The following is a 19,262-nucleotide window of genomic DNA, read 5'->3' as shown; positions in this document are numbered from 1 at the left end:
AGCATAAATCCCCGTTTTAGTTCTTCACTTGCATCAACAACAGACAACCCTAACCCTTCTCCGTCCTCTGTGGAAAGTCCCTAAATTTCTTCTTCTTCCACTCGGCTCTAGGTTAGTTCAACAGCTATTTACAAAAGTCTTTAGTAATCAATGATAATACTTGCTCCAACTGCACTTAGCACGTATTCCAGAGGTTCCATGCGAAGCACAATAGTGGTATTTCTGGACCAAATGTAGGAAAAATCAGTCTATTCAGGATTAAATCTCGTATCTTGCTTAGGTAAAGGGGATTAGGAATGGTGAGTGTCAGTACGCCTTCGATCTCAAGTCCTGGTACCAACAGCACCACATCCAACTTAACATTGGGATTCGTACTGGTCACTGTCACAGCCCTCACCCTCCCTGATCTCAGTACACCGGGCATCTGTCACAGGGTAGGTCCACTCAGGAGTGGCGTATTTTCGACAAGGTACTCTCACCCTCCTGGACCTTCTCGGACCTCCTTGCTCTATTTCTTGTTCTCCCTCTTCCTGGTCTGATTCTTCAGATACGTGAGCAAGATCTCTTTCGGAAGCCAGTCGTACGTTCAATCGCCTCCTCCTCTCAGGCCAATGAGCCTCTGCGCTTCTCACTCTTCTGCTTCCTGTTTGCACACCCTGCTCATCACTACTTTCAGCTTGTTCTGGGCTCAAATCACCTTCACAGCAACTTCCCCATTCAGAGGCAGACTCAGTGTCACTGTCGTCGTGATTTCCTTCAGCTTGATCAGATGAGTTACCGGCCTCTTCAGACACCCCCACAGCTTGACTTGTCCCCTCTAGTGGATCTTCCCCCACGTCTGGATGCTCATCCACGAGAGGAGCTGTTTCTTCCAGGGGTGCTGGAACTCGTCGGGTGTGAGAAGCATGGACCTAGTTTGGCAATCCTCCACACTTCACAGCAGTGTTCGTCACCAAGATAACTTGAAACGGTCCTCTCCAGCGTACATCCAGGCAGCTTTTCCTTACGTGCTTCCGCACCAGGACCCAGTCACCCGGACACAGGTCGTGACAAAGGTCTCTAGAAGCCGGAATTTCAGCAGTCTGCACCTGAAGGGACACAGAATGGATGACATCAGAAAGTCCTTTGCAATTATCAAGAATCAGATCATCTGTGATATTTAGCAAGGCTGTTGAAGGGACAGATGGCAGCCTCATAGCCCTCCCCATCAATACTTCGTGAGGTGAGAGACCTGTTCTCCTGTCTGGCGTACTACGCATGCTCATTAGCACCAACGGTAATGCATCTGGCCATTTCAGGGACGTAGATGAGCACACTTTCGCCATTCGGGCCTTGAGGGTTCCATTTATTTGCTCCACTATGCCAGAAGCCTCTGGTCGATAGCTACAATGCAGTCTCTGGTCAATGTTCAGTGTAGAGCAGAGCATTTTCACAATTTTGCTATTAAAATGCGTCCCTCTGTCCGATTCCAAAGAGGTCGGAACCCCGAAACGTGGCACAAGCTCCCTCAACAATAACTTTGCTACTGTGAGTGTATCGCACCTACGAGTTGGGTATGCCTCAACCCACCTGGAAAACACACACACGATCACCAAGACATACCTGAGGCGATTACACCTCGACATCTCAATGAAATCCAGTTGCATCCTATTGAAAGGTCCGCCGGACCTCCCAATGTGACTCAATTTGACTGGTGTTCTTTTCCCAACGTTCATCTGTTGACATGTAACACACCTCTGACATACTGCTTCCGCAGCTGTTCGGAATTTCGGATTGTACCACGTTTGTCTGAACACACGCATCATCGCATCTCTTCCCAGATGTACAGGACCATGTATCTGTCGTGCCATCGGACTCACCAGTTCATTCGGCAACACCGCTCTCCCATCAGCCGAAACCCACAAATCCAACTCTCCTTTGACACAACCAGCTGTCCCCCACACCTTTTTCTCATAGTCTGACGCCTGCTCCTGCATGCTCTTCAACTCTTCCCAGGTGTCAGCCACCTCGAGCATCATGTTTAACTCAGTCCATCCCTGCGCCCCTTCGACAGTTTGTTCAGTAAACGAGTATCCCTGCTCGGCCCAGTAACGTGCAACTTCATCAGCATAACGATTTCCCAGGGACACAAAGTCGGTACCCTTGCTATGTGCAGTGCATTTCACGACGGCTATCTCTGCTGGACCCTGCAAAGCCTCCATCAGTAATCTGACAAATTCTCCATTCCTGATAGGGGAACCCGATGATGTCATGTAACCCCTTTGAGACCACAACTGACCGAAGTCATGAACCACACCGAACCCATATTGGCTGTCAGTATAGATGGTGATCCGAATCTTGTTGGCTGCCAAACAGGCACGCGTCAACGCAATTATCTCAGCCACCTGAGCGGAGTGTATTCTTTCCAGGCAGGCCGCTTAGATTATTCCAGAAATAGTACAGACAGCAAAAGCTGCTCTCAACTGACCAGTATTGTCCCTTACACATGAGCCATCGACAAAGAAAGTGTAATCGGGGTCTATCAGTGGCTCATCAACAATATCCGGTCTGGGTTTGGTGCACAGTTCAGTCACATCAAGGCAATCATGGTCTTCACAATCATCGTCTAAGGCATTTGGCAATGGCATCAAGGTAGCAGGATTCAAGACCGAGCACCTCCTAAGGGTCACATTCTCCGCAGCAAGTATAACCTGCTCGTAGCGTGTGAGCCTGTTATTTGTCAAGTGCTGCGTCTTGGTCCTGGTCATCAACAATTCCACTGAGTGGGGAACATATACAGTCAGTGGATGACCCATCACAATGCTTTCACACCTTTCAATGCTGACACCTGTTGCGGCAACGGATTTAAGACATCCGGGCAACGCTGCGGCTACTGGGTCTAAGGTAGCCGAGAAGTAAGCAACTGGTCTACGGACTCCTCCATGATCTTGTGCTAAGACTGCCAAAGCACACCCCTCCCGCTCACAACAGAACAGTGAAAATGATTTGGTGTAATCGGGCATTCCCCGAGCCGGAGCACGACACAAGTCCTCTCGCAGCCCAAGGAAAGCCATCATACAGTCTTTGTCCCATGGTACCGGATCACTCACATCCTTGTGCGTCAGTTGCTGCAATGGTTTCGCCTTCCCACTGGCGACAGTAGCCAACCATACCCAGGAACATCCTAACCTCTCTCTGGGTCGAAGGCACCATCATTTTCATGATCGCCTCAATCCTGTCAGGCGACACTTTCCTATTTCCCTTCTCTATCCTGTGACCCAGATACTGTACTTCAGACAAACAGTACTGTAACTTGCTGGGGTATACCTTGTGTCCATTCTCTGCCAAATGGTTCAACAAGGCAATGGTGTCAATCTTACAAGCGTCTTCTGTCTCTGACGCAACAAGGAGGTCGTCTATGTATTGTACGAGAACTGAGTTCTGCGGCAGTACCAGACTCTCAAGATTTCTTTTCAGCAACTGGTTAAAGATCGATTGGCTCTCCGCGTACCCTTGAGGGATACGACACCACATTAAGACACGATTCTCCAGTTTGAACGCAAAAAGAATTTTGCTCTCCTCATGCAAGGGGATCGAGAAGAAAGCCTGACACAGATCAATTACCGTAAACCACTCAGCTTGGGAGGGTATCTGAAACAGTATCACTGATGGATTCGGTACCACTGAACAGCATGGAACGACTATGTTGTTCACCTTTCGCAAATCGTGCACAATCCTGAACTTCCCGCTAGGCTTCTGCAAACCCATGATCGGGAAGTTGCATGGACTGCCCATGACTTCCTTCAGAATTCCTTGTCTAATCGTGGATTCGATCACAGGTTTTATTCCTGCAATAGTTTCCGGAGTCAACTTGTATTGGGGTGTTCTTGGGAACTCAGCATTCGGCCTTACTTGAATCTTAACTGGCTCTACTCCTCTAATCAAACCGATCTCCTCTCCTGTAAAGTCCCACACTTCCAGTGAGACTGTATCCCTCAAATCCCAAGGGAGTTCTTCCACCGTTAAAGCAGGATACAATTCTATGCACACACGCGTATTTGCAACCTTAAAGGCAGCATCATCATCATTTGTCTGCAACTCCACTCCCTTGGGGGTACAGTAGATGGTACAATTGAGTTTACACAGGAGATCTCTCCCTAACAGACACACAGGACTGGAATCACACACTACAAATTGGTGTTTATCACTGAAACTTCCGATCTTCACCGGGACCGGCTCAGTCAGTGGGTTCGTCATTCTTCTGTTTGCAACGCCTACAACTTGGATAGTCTGTCCTGAAAGGGGTAGGTTGGGGACTACCGCAGACCGTACAATAGAACGGGTAGCACCAGTATCAACCAAAAAGGTGGTGGGATGTCCATCTACATCAGCCTCTACGAATGGTCCCCTCTGGTCTACCTCCAGAACCGCCCCGAGGGTACAGTTCTCTTCCCCACTCAGGTACCGTCCTGTCACTGGGTCAAAGTAATAGTACTCGTCCCCTTCTACTATGAAAGGCATCTGCTTGTAAACCTTGTTCCCTGTCGAAATCTTCGGTGGCTGGGGAACCGGAGCCCTAGGGACTGAAGTCCCCCCTTTAGCCGTCTTAAACTGAGTTACTGTTATCGGAGGGGCTTGAACCTCCTCTTCCTGTACTTGATTTTCTGGGTTATGGGGGCACTCGCGTCTCCAATGTCCGACCTCATGACACTGGTGACACTTGGTCGTCTTTTTCAAAGTCGCCAGATCTATCCTGGGTCTTGGGCCGTCCTCGTTGTCCCTTTTTTGTCCCCCCAATTTTCTCCCTAATGTTCCACTTCCTGACTGACCTTGTCCTCCCGATTGCATCTGGACTAACATTAGTTTATCCTTAAGCTTCTTTGTCTTAGAATCTATCTCATCACTGCAATACCTCGCGTACCTCAGGATCTCGTCCAGAGGCTTGTTCTGCTAACAAATTAAATGTTGTTATATCATGAGACAGATATCAGGTCTCAGTCCCAGAACAAACTTAGACACAAACTGTCCCATGTCATTTGGATCCATCACATCCAATCCACTGTACTGCTTAAAAATCTGCAATAATCGCTCATAATACTCGTGAACTGCCTCCTTCGGTTCCTGCCTAGTCCGATCTATCTTCACCCAGTCAATGTCCTGTGGTGGTACCTTAGTCTTCAACCACGTGATCGCCTGCTCATATTTTACCATCACCCTGGGTGAAGGTCCATTCGTGACAGCATCTCGGTCTGGCTCCACTGTGGGCCATTCAACACTGACCTTGCATGCTATCCACAGGTCTCCTGGAACCACAATGTCAAACAGTGTGTTTAGATCAATCCACAGTACCTTTGAGATCTTAACAAACCTCTCTACCTGTTTGTACCATTCCACTGGACTCTTGTGCAACTTTGGAAACGAGTTCGTGAAGGCAACCAAATCTCCGCTACTCCAGGGTACATGTACATATCCCCCGTGAGCCACCTCCCGCAAGGGGTACGCCTCCATATGCATCAACCCCCCTCCCGGAGATGTCTCAATGGCGCTTCGCCTAACACTCCTTTTCTTTGACCACCTTTCCTCCCATTTGTCCAATTGGATCCAGGTTCGGAGTCCCACAACCAATTCCCTGATGTGGGTTTTTAATCCGATAACCCTCTTCTCTTCTAGATCTTGGTCCAAATACTGCAACCTATGGCCACCCTGTAATGCTTTTGTCCTTGTCAAATCCACAGCATACTTATTCGCTAATTCAGACAATTTCTCATGAGCTGTCCTAGCCCTTCGAGTAACATCTTTCGCCACAAACAACAGTTCATCTGGTTCATAGAGTTCAATTCTCTCTAGTGGCAATGTGCCTTCCACTATTTCCTCCACTTCTGATATAAGTCTCAACACATCAATCCTTCTTGCCTTTATCGCCGCCCTCAATCTACCTTGGCTAGAATTTCCATTAGAGTCCCTCCCTCCACAGTCCTGACTCACTCGTTTGTCTTCTTCAGGTGTGTTATGGGGAACCCTTCGGTTTTCCCAACTTCCGCGGTCCCACTCATGTCTATTATCGCTAGGCGTGTGGTGGGACGCCCCCCTACTTTCCACACTCCTGCGATCCCATTCCTGCCTGCTTCCGCTAGATGTGCAGTGAGACACCCCCTATTTTCCTGGTTTCCAGGATCAAAATCATCTTTCGACCTGTTGCTCTGGGTATCTGCAATCCTTTCCCAAGTTCTCAAATCAGGCCTTAATTCCCTAAGTGACCTTGGCCGAGGTCCTCTCAAGTCCATCGGTCCTCTCAAACCCCCCTGCTCTCCAGATGAGTCTGCCGATGCTGCCAAAGGGGTGCTCCTCTCTACAGGCCTTGGCAATAGGCTCCATCCGTCCGCCACATTACTCCTTCCCTCACTGACACTTCCCATTCTCTCTGATTGCAGCGGACCCTCGCTTTGTGTCTGTTCTGGATTGTACACTGATACTATGGGACCTATGGTAACAGGTACCGTAGGAGCGTCTGGCAGTCTCTGAGAATCGACCCCCTCTTCGTTTTGTACATTTTGCACCGTAAATCTTCCCACTACTCTCGTCCTTGGAGAAAGTTGAGGTGCCCTTTCTCCCTCCTCCGAGCCCAACCTGTCCCCTAAGGGGCCCAAGCCGCTCTCCATTGGGACGCCACCATCCACGACAGAGGCTTCCCTGCCCATTGCTGGGGCTGGCTTTTCCTCCATCTCTGGATTATATGGAAGTGGTCTCTCCGACAACAGTCTCTCTATCAGGCTGTCGTCTGTCTCACTGTCCTCATCCTCAGTACCCCTTCTCTGCGCATCCCCTGCATTGACCAACAACGGGTACAACCTGTCCCCTTCGATGGTCTGCACTCTCCACCTCTTGGCTAGTGCATCCCATCTCGCATCTTGAACCGCCCTAACTGATCTTTTCACTCTTTCTTGTCTCCTCTCTCTGTTTTTTTCATAGGCTGCCCTGATCCACGCATTTAGTGCTTCAAACTGTGTTGGTCTGGGCAAAGGCCGCAAAGAAGCCATAGTCGCTTTTAACTGATACAGCACCTCCAATCTAAATGTTCTGTATCTAGGAAAAGTCAATTCCTCGCTTCCGTCAGTCATTTTACACCAATTCTCAAGCCACAATATGGTATTCAACCCGACATTCGTAGCCATATAATGGGCTGGAGTATCCTCGGGTGGAGCCTCTTCCCCACCACGAGGTTCTAACTTCTTTTCACCTTTGAAACAATTCCGCAACCCTTTTAACCATTTCATGATGAAAACCACAACGTTTCTTTTTTTTTACAGCGCTCTTTTACTTCCCGATGACAATCCACCAATCCCAGCGCGGCTCCACACTAACCGCCCTATCCTCCGTTTCGCAGCAGTTCCCCTCCTCTCTCAGCTCGTCTCCCGATCACGCATGCGTCCCAATCATACACTGGAAATGATCACTTCCGACCAAGCAACCACCTCCTTGACTGTACGTCCACAGTCTGACTGTAATTGTCACCGAACTGGCAAATGTCTGTCCACGAAACGACCGGACAATCGCCTCAACTGATAGGTTACAAACACACGGCAACTTCCGACCAGCGTCCGTTACCCACGCACTCACACATTCGTTCCCCCTATCTCGGTCCTTCGGGCGATCAATGGTACCTCATGACCCTCTTAACAATGGTCGACAATTACTATGGGTGTTCGATACACCCGAACCACTTAAACCCCCCTTGAGCCTAAGATTTTCACTGGTTGCGCGCGCTCACAACCTGATCTCCTTTCACACTACAGGCACTCAACTCCGCAAGACAATACAACACAACAATACAAACATAACACCGCAATCTAACAACGCATGACCCTTTTCATACTCACTCTCTTCCGACCTGCTGCTTTCTGCCGCACCGTTACTCTCCGTCAGTTTCCAAGGAACGCCGTCCTCCGTCCGCGACTCTCTGGATGCTCGTCATTGGATCTCTATGGGCCTCGGGGAAATCTCAACCTACTCTAAATTACCCTCACTCCAGAAGATAAACCATCCTACTCTGCTACCAACTGAAAGGGCGGGATTTTCCTTCTAGAGTCTGCATCTCATTCTCTAGAATCCCGTCTCAGGTCGACTGGACCTTTTTACCTGTCATAGAATGAATTAGGCAATCTATCTATCAATAGTCGATCAACTTCAACGATTCACACTGTTTCCCCCAAAGAACCACAGACTAAGGACTAAGTTTGAAGATTTATTACAAAGCCAAAAAAAACTGAGTGTATAAACATCTCAGCAAAAGGTTTAGAAGATAAACAGGCACTAGTACAAACATAATCCTACGGAAGAGTCTCAGACGGCTCAGGAACAATACAAGAATCAATTCAAGAATCATCAGGCTAACAAGAATTGCTATCACCTGAGTTTTAGTATGCATTGATAAAAAGGTATTAATTCAGATCAATCTGTCCCTACACTATACTAAGTGACATCCCTACTCAACAATAGCCCAATCTAATAAAGGTGTCAGCAGTGGTGACTTCCAAAGAAGTTCACTCACTTTCTTACGACTTAGTCTAGAGACTACTCAGTCATAGCTAAGGTCTCTGCCTGGTCAACCGCTCCCTCTCGCTCCTCCGCTCATCTACTCTGCCTTCTCCCTCGGGGTGCTGTCCCTAATACAAAACCCCACAATGCGGACGACACGCCTTCAGGTACGCCCCTCTCGAAAGTGTTGGTTTTCAGAATTTTCCATTATGGCACCTTTCCATCCTCGTCCGTTACAACGTCCTTGGGTCCCAGGCTCTCCTTCGCTTTAAGTTGCTTTCTTAAATTCCTCGGCTACTCCTCCATGTCTGAGCCTAGTATCCTAACATTCATACACAATGGGCCCTTCTACTCCACTATCTACTTGGTCCTGCACCTGCAAAGGAATACATGTGAATCGGCACATAAATTCTTAATGTTGCAATTGACTTTAGCTAAAAGCAGCTTTCTCCAAAAACATTTCTACGATTTAATGCTAAGCAAGGCATTTTTCGATCAGGCCTACACGATTCCATGAACTGGGCCTCTGCACGTGTATGTGCCTAACATCCTACCATGGACAATATCTTTCGTTCTTTAAGCCTCCATCTTTAAAGCAAAATACATTTCTACTTCAAGCAATTTTATCACGTTTAAAAGGTACAACTTATGAAATTCAATAAAGCAGCTCTAGAGTCACAACGATGATCTATTAAAACACATCTCTTATTTAATGAAAGACTTCACATCCAACAACATCTCTATGTTAAAACAGCATTATTGATTTTCAAACTCATAACATTAGCTCTCCATGTTATTCTAATACCAAGTACATTAGTTCTCAGCCCTACATTGCATTTGAACACGATTAGTAAATCCTCTATATATGCGGGTGTTACCTTCTTGTACATATGATACACCCCTACAAATTTTACTTCTTTTTGGCGCTCTCTCACATTCATGATCTAACTTGCACAGAATAATTGTCCCAAATTAGCAATAGTCTCTTCACATTCATTAGCATGGAAACGAGTCTGGCCTTTCTTTTACATAAAGCATGAGCAGAGATCTCTTGCTATCAATAAACGGTTCAGTAAAATACACATGAGCACGTAGTTCTTGTTTTCTGAAAGTCTTAATGAATTAACCCAAATGCAACGTTCAATAAAGTCTCTCTGCAAACTGTTAATTTTTTACACACAACCTATCAAGCAGGCCTGATTTAGATGACGTGCAGTGGTGCACCACATACGCAAAGCAGACTACCTTGTAATAATGCTGCCTCTTTCTTTGTTTTGCTTTCCAGGTTCTTCTGAAGACAGGGTGTCTGCTTGTGGGAAGAGTCGCTGGAAACAGGAAGAAACTTTTCAGGTAAGGGAGATCGGGCAGGAGATCAGTTGAGTTCTGCACGTAGGACAAGGCCAAGCAAACCCTCGTGCTTGGGGCGCAGTTTTATATTTCCCATGGAAATGTGAAACAGTACTCATTTGGTACCACAGCAATGAGGAACCACCTTCAGACAATGCATTTCAAGAGGTTCGTGCATGCAGGAGATAGAAGAGGCCAATGCAGGAAGATCTATATTGACCACTTCTTAAGCTACTGTGACACTTTCAACTTTTTCAGCTTCATCAGCACCTCTACCATCACCTACTTCATCTGCCCCTCCAGTAGTACCTTCTACTTCATCTGCTACATCAGCCCATCCACCAACACCCAATGCATCTGTCCCTCCATCATTTACTTGTTCCTCGTACCACAGTGGCAATATATCTGTTGAGGCAGAATAGAGAAATTATAGAGCAGTTTTGCAGTACTATGATATACACTCTCTTCTGCCATACTTTCATTGTTGTGAGAGAGAAGGATATGAGCACCCATTGGGTGATGGTCCTCCCCAACAAGCTTACGGCCTCATTTACAACTTTTTGGCACAGGGCAACTCAGCAAGGCTTCTTGCTCAGCTGCCGTACATTAAAAGAAAAGGGCAGGAAAGTGTCACATTAATGAAATAGGGCGCAGTCCTTTTCATTCTGCCTATGCAGGTGAACAAATTGGTGCCTAGTGCCAACGTAGGCATCCTTGCACCAAGGTGCAAGGGTGTCTGAGTTGTTGGCATGTTTGTTTTTGTGCTGGAAGGGACAACTCTGGATGAGTACAGCTTTAACACGTTCTTAGGTTTACAGATCATTGTAATTGTGGCAATGTGTCTAAACCCATGGGTGTTGCTTCGGAAAACCCATTGCAATGGCCATTGACGTAGTAAGAGTATGGCAAGGCAGCGATTTCCTCTGCCTTGCCTTACTCCACATCTATGAGACCACACAGGGTGGCTTTGCATCGCCTAATGGATGTGATTGAGAGGCCTTCGCCACTGCAGCATCATAAAGAAAGACGCTCCTGTGGTGCAGGACTCTTGTAAATGGTGCTCTTAGTTTTTAAAAACTATTATTTGGTCCAGAAAAAAACCATTAAAAAAGTAGGAAAAAAGTTTGCTTCAAAAGTAGCCAAATGTTACAAAAAATAAAAAGCTGCTACTAATATTAACTATATATTTTTTCAGGAGTCAGAAAAGCAACAATGCACTTAACATGGCAATAGAAGGTAAGTGTTAAGGGAAGTTAAACATTTGACTTGTGCTAGCTTCTTAGTAGATGGTAAGTTAGTAATAGACTACTACAATGCTATCTGATTGGATCTGGTAGGCAGACAGAATATCGAGTTGGAAATGTCGCCTTTCACAAATATCGAGTTGGAAATATCGTGATACAGAAAAATCAACAGAAACAATATCGTGGTCAAGAATATCGACTTTAAGGCAAGAAATATAATTTTAAAAAATGTCGAAGTCATCAATATCGTTTGCAAAAATATAGTTGTTTAAAATATCGATTTATTTAGTTAGTGTTATGTATTTTAGTATGTATTTTAAATGTATGTGATCAATTTTTGTGTATACACATTGTTTTTTTTATTTATGAGTTACATTTTTAGTAGTTATCAATTTTATTTTAAATCAATTTTGCATTTTTTAGTTCCGTGGCGGATTGTTGGTTTATAGGTGAATTGGGTGGGAAGTAATTTAATTATAATAAATTAATGATAATTTTTGGGTTTAGTAATATTTATTTAGTTTAGATTTTCTAGTGTTGTGGGAAGTAATTTATTATTAATTAATTATTAGTTAGTTGTTAATTAATATTAAGTAATTAATTGGTAATTAATCATCGTCATTTTGTTATTTTATTAGGAGCGGGTTGTGAGGTTTATAGGGGTAAAGGGTGGGAAGTAATTTAATTATCATAAATTGATTATTTTTCTTTAAATGTATAAATATTTATTTAATTTAGATTTTATAGTCCTAATTGTAGGATGTCATTTATTATTAATTAATTATTAATTGTTAATTATTATTATTTAATTATTTAGTAATTAATTGTGTCATTTTTTAGGAGTGGGTTGTGGTGTTTATAGGGGTAGAGGGTAGTAAGTAATTTATGTTTTATTAATTAATAATTAGTTGATCATTAATATTAATTCATCAGTTGATAATTAATTAGAGTAATTGTTTATTTTTTGTGTGTGTGAGTTTTGGCTTTATAGGGGCAACGTTTGGAGAGTAAATTCATTTTTATCTGTTTTCATTTGTTTTTTAATTATTAGTGTTTCTTTAATTGATAGTTAATTATGTTAATTATGTTAATTATGGAGGTACATTTTTAAAAATGTATATGTGAGTGTGTCTATTTCCTATCCCTATAGGGTAGGAAATAAAAAAAGATTACATTTATGTAATAATTAATGTTTTTGTTTATAAATAATTTCTAATTAAAAATAGCTATTTGTTCATAAATTATTTTTTAATGTATTTAATATAATATTTCTAGGTATTTATCATATCTATTTAACTTTCTAATATGTTTCTATTTTTTAGATTTTTTAAATATTTTTATATATTTTTCATTTATTTTTTGAAAATATTCTATGTTGGTGATATTTTGTTTGTTTTAAATTTGGACTGACCGGAGTGGGAATATACATTTTCCCCCCCTTCCCCGCTTTCCAACACTTTCCCAATTGTTACACTAACAAGTGGGAATAGCATTTTTTTACCCCTCCGCTATCCAACACTTTCCCAGTGTTGCACTAACTGGATAGGGAATAGTATTTTCTACCCTTCCGCTATTCAACACTTTCCCTACTGTTGCACTCACTAGAGTGGAAATAGTAATTTTCACTACTCCACTAACCAACACTTTCCCTACTGTTGCACTCACTGGAGTGGGGATAGTAATTTGTACCCCTCCGCTATCCAACACTTTCCCTACTGTTGCACTCACTGGAGTGCGAATAGTAATTAGTACCCCTCCGCTATCCAACACTTTCCCTACTGTTGCACTCACATGAGTGGGAATAGTAATATTTACCCCTCCGCAATCCAACACTTTCCCTACTGTTGCACACACTGGAGTGGGAATAGTATTTTTTACCCCTCCGCTATCCAACACTTTCCCAACCGTTGCACTCACTGGAGTGGGAATAGTAATTTTTACCCCTCCGCTATCCAACACTTTCCCTACTGTTGCACTCACTGGAGTGTGAATAGTATTTTTTACCCCTCCGCTATCCAACACTTTAACTACTGTTGCGCTCACTAGAGTGGAAAATGTAAGTTTAAAGACTTTTATATAGTTTAATTTTTTAATGTATAATATTATGTTTTTTATTAGATGTTATGTTATTGGTGTATGTGTGTGTGTATATATATATTACCTACTGGCGGTCGCCAGTAGGTATATATAGTTAGGATTTTTTCTCTATGGGATTTTTGAAAATTCTATGTCTAATAACTTTGGCGTTTGTGGACGGAATTGGCTGAAATTTTCAGGAAAATGGCACATTTTGTTTCTGAGCAGCCCTTGAAAATTTGGGGGGGGTTCGTCAAGGGGGGGCCGAGAAAAAAGGGGGGTCCCAAAACGTGTTTTTAACATTGAGTTTTCCATAGGGCGGTTGGCCTCACTTTTAGCCCGAACGGCTGAATGGATTTGCACGAAACTTGGCAAAATTGTAGGGACTGGTAGCCCGATGTGCCTTTTGTAGGTCTCAATATATGTGCTTCAGTGGATTTTGAGAAATTAACGTTCAAAAAAAGATATATATCTGTAACAGCGGACCGGGCAGCGCTCCAGTTCGCGTACTTTTCGCGCAACGGAGCTTTGTGAAGCGAAGCTGATTGGTTCTCCGGCGTCTGTAAACATTCCAAACAGTCCGTAGCGGCCGCCATCTTGTCTCTCGGTAGGATCGAGAGACAAGAGGAGGCCAAAGCGAAGGGGCAAGTGACCATAAGGGGGCATAGTAGATCCTCGCTGACCCCCTAGGTTTGATGTGGAGGTTTTAAAAGGGCCCCGCGGGGCAAAAAAAAAAAATAATAATAATAATCGAACGGCTGAATGGATTTGCACGAAACTTGGTAAAATATTAGGGACTGGTAGCCCGATGTGCCTTTGCTAGGTCTCAATATATGTGCTCCAGTGGATTTTGAGAAATTAACGTTCAAAAAAAGATATATATCTGTAACAGCGCTCCGCTTCGCGTAACGGAGGTTTGCGAAGCTGATTGGTTCTCCGGCGTCTGTAAACATTCCAAACAGTCCGTAGCGGCCGCCATCTTGTCTCTCGGTAGGATTGAGAGACAAGAGGAGGCCAAAGCGAAGGGGCAAATGACCATAAGGGGGCATAGTAGATCCTCCTTGACCTCTTAGGTTTGATGTGGAGGTTTTAAAAGGGCCCCGCGAGGCAAAAAAAAATAAAATAATAATAATCGAACGGCTGAATGGATTTGCACGAAACTTGGCAAAATTGTAGGGACTGGTAGTCCGATGTGCGTTTGCTAGGTCTCAATATATGTGCTCCAGTGGATTTTGAGAAATTAACGTTCAAAAAAAGATATAGATCTGTAACAGCGCTCCGCTTCGCGGAGATAAAATTATATCTGTATTACCTAGCTGTTGCTAACACCAGTTAGCGACGGCTAGTAGGAGATAGCGACCATCTTGGGCCCCACTTTGCATGTGAGTGATATTTATCACTAATGACATGCAAAGGGGGCATGCCAAGATGTTAGCGACTGGAAACAGTCGCTAACATCGCTATCTCCTATTATCAACTTTTGGAAATATTTGCGATAAGCGCGAATATCTCCAAAAGCTAGCACCTGCCCTGAGCAGTTCTAAGGCATGTTATCCAATGGGAGGTGGATAACATGGCTAAGAGCATTAGCTCGGTAATGCATGAATATCGCTGAGTTTTCAGCGATATTAATGCATTGCGGTCGTTTTTTATCGTATTTGCGATAAACCTTGATAATAGCAAGGTTTATCTGCGATAATTTCTGACGATGCTTAGTGGTAAAAAAATCGTTGCTAAGCATCGTTAGGGATAAATATCGCTTAACTTTGGTAATATGCCCCAACGTCTGTTAACGTTCGATTCGAAGGAAATCAGGAAGTGTTGAAAAACATTGCCTGCGCCATCTTGCCTTTTTTCAAATGCCACACTTTTGTCGTGCACGGCAGTCATTTTAGATGCCTTGACCAGACCCACTCTGTGCACGCTGTCGATCCTTAGCATGACTCCCCACCCTCGCAAGCATCTCCCCCAGGCAGTGGTCACCCCCGCTCTCTGTCTTATGCATGGGTAATAAACCACCCCCCATCTGCGCTGCTCTTCCCTGAGAATCACACCCTGTGCCCGCCCGACACCTCCCTTTCGCCCTATTCACTACCGCACCCTCTGACACTCCTTTTCCTCTGTGTCCGATTGTCCAGGCCGGTCCTAGGGTATCAGCTAGCCCTGCAGATGTAGTTTATGGCCCCAGCTGTAAAGAATCACCCCTCTTCAAAGGAGTTATAGTAGATCAAGGCCCACACTCGATGAGATCCGTCACAGCAGACGCGTTCCTATTATCTGAAAACCATCCTGTATTGTGATTGGGGAGGGGACCGAGCCTGAAGCGGAAGATTCCAGGGATGACTCTTTGTACATCAAAGTTTTTACAATTATGTGTCACATTAAAAATATATAGCACTCCAACAAAGTAGTAAGATTATAAAACTTTAATAACTTATAAATATATACAAGAAAACAAAAACAGTAATAACATATAAACATTTTTAGGGAAAAACAACGAAGTAGCGGTCGGCTGTGCGAATAGTCCCAACACAGCACAACGTCCAGATTTCTGGCGTGGGGCGTCGCGGGGGGTGGGTCATCAGTAGCAAACTGTTGTGCGAATAGTTCCAAGGCAGCAGAACGATGGCACCAAGGTGATGTCCAGTAAGTTGCCGCACTGGTTTTGGTATCCTACAATGCTGCTCCAAATAACGGCGTGGGGCGCCCCGGGGGAGGCGGCGTGAACGGGCCTCTCCAGGTGGAGTGTCATCTGTTGTAGTGGGGCGCCCCTTTACCGTTTCAGTTGCCATTCCGTCCGTTTTTGGTCCACTGTGTCAAAAGCCGCAATTCAGCTGAGTTGCCCCCACTCTTGCGGTGCAGCGATAGGCGGCTGTCACAGGACTCTCAAAATGGCGGCAGGCTGTTTCCTTTTTGGGCCTGGTCCACTGAAATGGCCCTGGGACACCTTGGAAATCGGACGCTTGTCTGCTAGGTCTTGGACCCCATTCTCGAAAGCGTCCCCTCCGCCTTGAGGATTTATCAAAAGTTTTGGGGGGCCCCGACTCCTGTAGGCTTCTGGTGGGGAGCGGTTGCCATGATTGCTCGCGGAATGACCACGACGGAGCCACGAGATGGTGGTGCTCTCATGCTGAAGCCAGCTTCAGTCTGAAACATCCAGAAACAAGGTGGGGCTTTCATCGTTTGGGAAAAAAAAAAAGTTTTCATCCAATGAAAAGTGTTGTTTTTAGGTCATATGATCAAGCCTTCCATCATTAGGAAACCAAAAGTAAAATGAACCAATGAAAAGTTTTATAAACAAGTCACATGACCTGTTATGCGGCATAGGGTATAAAATGCAGAGAAAATACGTTGGCACGTGAGGCGGCGTCAGTAGCGGACCGATGTGCGAATAGGCCGAAGGCAATACAACGCGCCAAGATCCGGATGGCACCGAGGTGGTGTCCAGCAAGTTGCAGCACTGGTGTGGCCATCCTACAATGCTGAAAGTCGGCGTGGGGCGCCCCGTTGGCCTGTGAGTTTGCGTCAGTAGCGGACCGATGTGCGAATAGGCCGAAGGCAGCACAACGCGCCAAGATCCGGATGGCACCGAGGTGGTGTCTAGTAAGTTGCCGCACTGGTGTGGCCATCCTACAATGTTGAAAGTCTGCGTGGGGCGCCCCGTTGGCCTGTGAGATGGCGGCAGTAGCGGACCGATGTGCGAATGGGGCCAAAGGCAGCGCAACAATATTTTCGGAATAGAAGACACCACAAGGCGCTGAGATGCCAAGATCCGGATGGCACCGAGGTGGTGTCTAGCAAGTTGTGGCACTGGTGTGGCCATCCTACAATGGTAAAAGTCGGCGTGGGGCGCCCTGTTGGCCTGTGAAATGGTGTCAGTAGCGGACTGATGTGCGAATGGGGCCAAAGGCAGCGCAACAATATTTTCTGACTGACACCACAAGGCGCTGAGATGCCAAGATCCGGATGGCACCGAGGTGATGTCTAAGTTGCGGACCGATGTGCGAATGGGGTCAAAGGCAGCGCAACAATATTTTCTGTATGGAAGATACCACTAGGCGTTGAGATGCCAAGATCCGGATGGCACCGAGGTGATGTCTAGCAAGTTGCTGTACTGGTGTGGTCATCCTACAATGCTGAAAGTCGGCGTGGGGCGCCCCATTAGCCTGTGAGATGGCGTCAGTAGCGGACCGATGTGCGAATAGGCCGAAGGCAGCACAACGCGCCAAGATCCGGATGTCACCGTGGTGGTTTCATAGTTGAGAGGCACTTCATCTGCAGTGGGGCGCCGAGATCCGGATGGCACCGAGGTGATGTCTAGCAAGTTGCTGTACTGGTGTGGTCATCCTACAATGCTGAAAGTCGGCGTGGGGCGCCCCATTAGCCTGTGAGATGGCGTCAGTAGCGGACCGATGTGCGAATGGGGCCAAAGGCAGCGCAACAATATTTTCTGAAGAGAAGACACCAAAAGGCGCTGAGATTCCAAGATCCGGATGGCACCGAGGTGGTGTCTAGGAAGCTATGCAGTTGAGTTGTGTGCGCACTTGCGGCGAATAGGTCGAAGGCAGCATAACAATGTTTTCTGAATAGAAGACACCACAAGGCATTGAGATTCGGTTACCACCGAGGTGATGTCTAGCAAGTTGCCGCACTGGTGTGGCCATCCTACAATACTGCTCCGAATAACGGCGTGGGGTGCCCGAAGGGGGGGGGGGGGAGGCGGCGTGAACGGGCCTTCCTAGGTGGAGGCTCGTCTGCTGTAGTGGGGCGCCCCTTTACCGTTTCAGTTGCCATTCAGCTGAGTTTCGGCTGCTCTTGATGCTACAGCGACAGGCGGCTGCAACAGGACTCTCAAAATGGCGGCCTGTTCTTTGGATTTGGGCCTGGTCCACTAAAATGGCCCTGGGACACCTTAGAACTCGGACGCTCGATTTTTTTTTTCCTTTCCTGTACATGCAAAAAAAGGTAAATGCCCGGTACGTTACACGCTTCATCTGCCACGATGAACTCTCCAGAGGAACCGAAAAAAAATATAGTTATGGTAACTATACCATGCATCGTCATATGGAGAGGTGGCACCAATTAATTATAGTGGTGCATAAAAGAGAGATTTGGAGGAGAACCCTTGACCTGCTAGTACATTCATCAAAGAAGTGGCACTGACAGCATCAGAGGCAAGGGAAACGGTCCCAAATATTTAGAAGAACTTTGGAAAGATTAAAATGACATGTTTAGATTGTGGCAAATTAATTTCATGTGGACATATGAGTGTTACTCTAATAAATACAGCATATGAACATCATCATAGTCGATGGTTGGTAGAGACATTTTGACTATATCCTGGACCTGCCCGTCCTCGCCCAAAATGGCGCCGGAATAAATGGGACTCGTAACTCCTTGTTGTGTACTGGTTGCAGAACCTTGAAATCACGAGATACGTATGCAGTTTTGAAGCACATGGCGGGCGGGGACGAGAATTGATTGAATATTTCGACATCCCTATTGATATTAAGTTCTGATGTGTTATTGATTACTGTACTATTGAAAGTTCGAATTAACGTCACCGATGGTACTTGCCCGCAAATGTATATCTAGATAATTGTATTGTAACTGGCCCTGTCGTATTTTAATTATAAAATGTACGTCCACCGATTCCGTAACTGTTAGACACCTTAGTTCTTGCAACCTAATGGCCCGCCCGTTACGTTCCTCTACAGTGTAAATGTCTACTCATCATATACGATTACAGTTTGCTCCGTGGCCGGCCCACGTGGTTATAGGCTCGTATTTGTATAATGAAATTTTCACAATAAAGGTTTTTAAAAGAAAACATGGTAGTAGTATATACATTGGTAAAGTTTTTAATAATAGTCACTGTTTTAGAATCAGTAAAAGGCAAGTGAAATAAAGCAGACCAATTACATGAAGGGTAAAAGGTATAATTCGAAGGAACGCAGTAAAGATAAATGGTCAAGGGCTGTTGTGTTTTCTACTCCTGCAACATAAAGTGATCGATAAGAATCTCATATTCAGGCGTATCGGCGACTAAGACAGCAGGTCGACCCTCTTTTGCTCAACGGC

Source organism: Lissotriton helveticus, chromosome 7, assembly GCF_964261635.1.
Source record: "Lissotriton helveticus chromosome 7, aLisHel1.1, whole genome shotgun sequence".
Classification (NCBI taxonomy): Eukaryota; Metazoa; Chordata; class Amphibia; order Caudata; family Salamandridae; genus Lissotriton; species Lissotriton helveticus.
The sequence above is the reverse complement of the archived record's forward strand: the minus strand, read 5'-3'. Positions refer to the sequence as shown.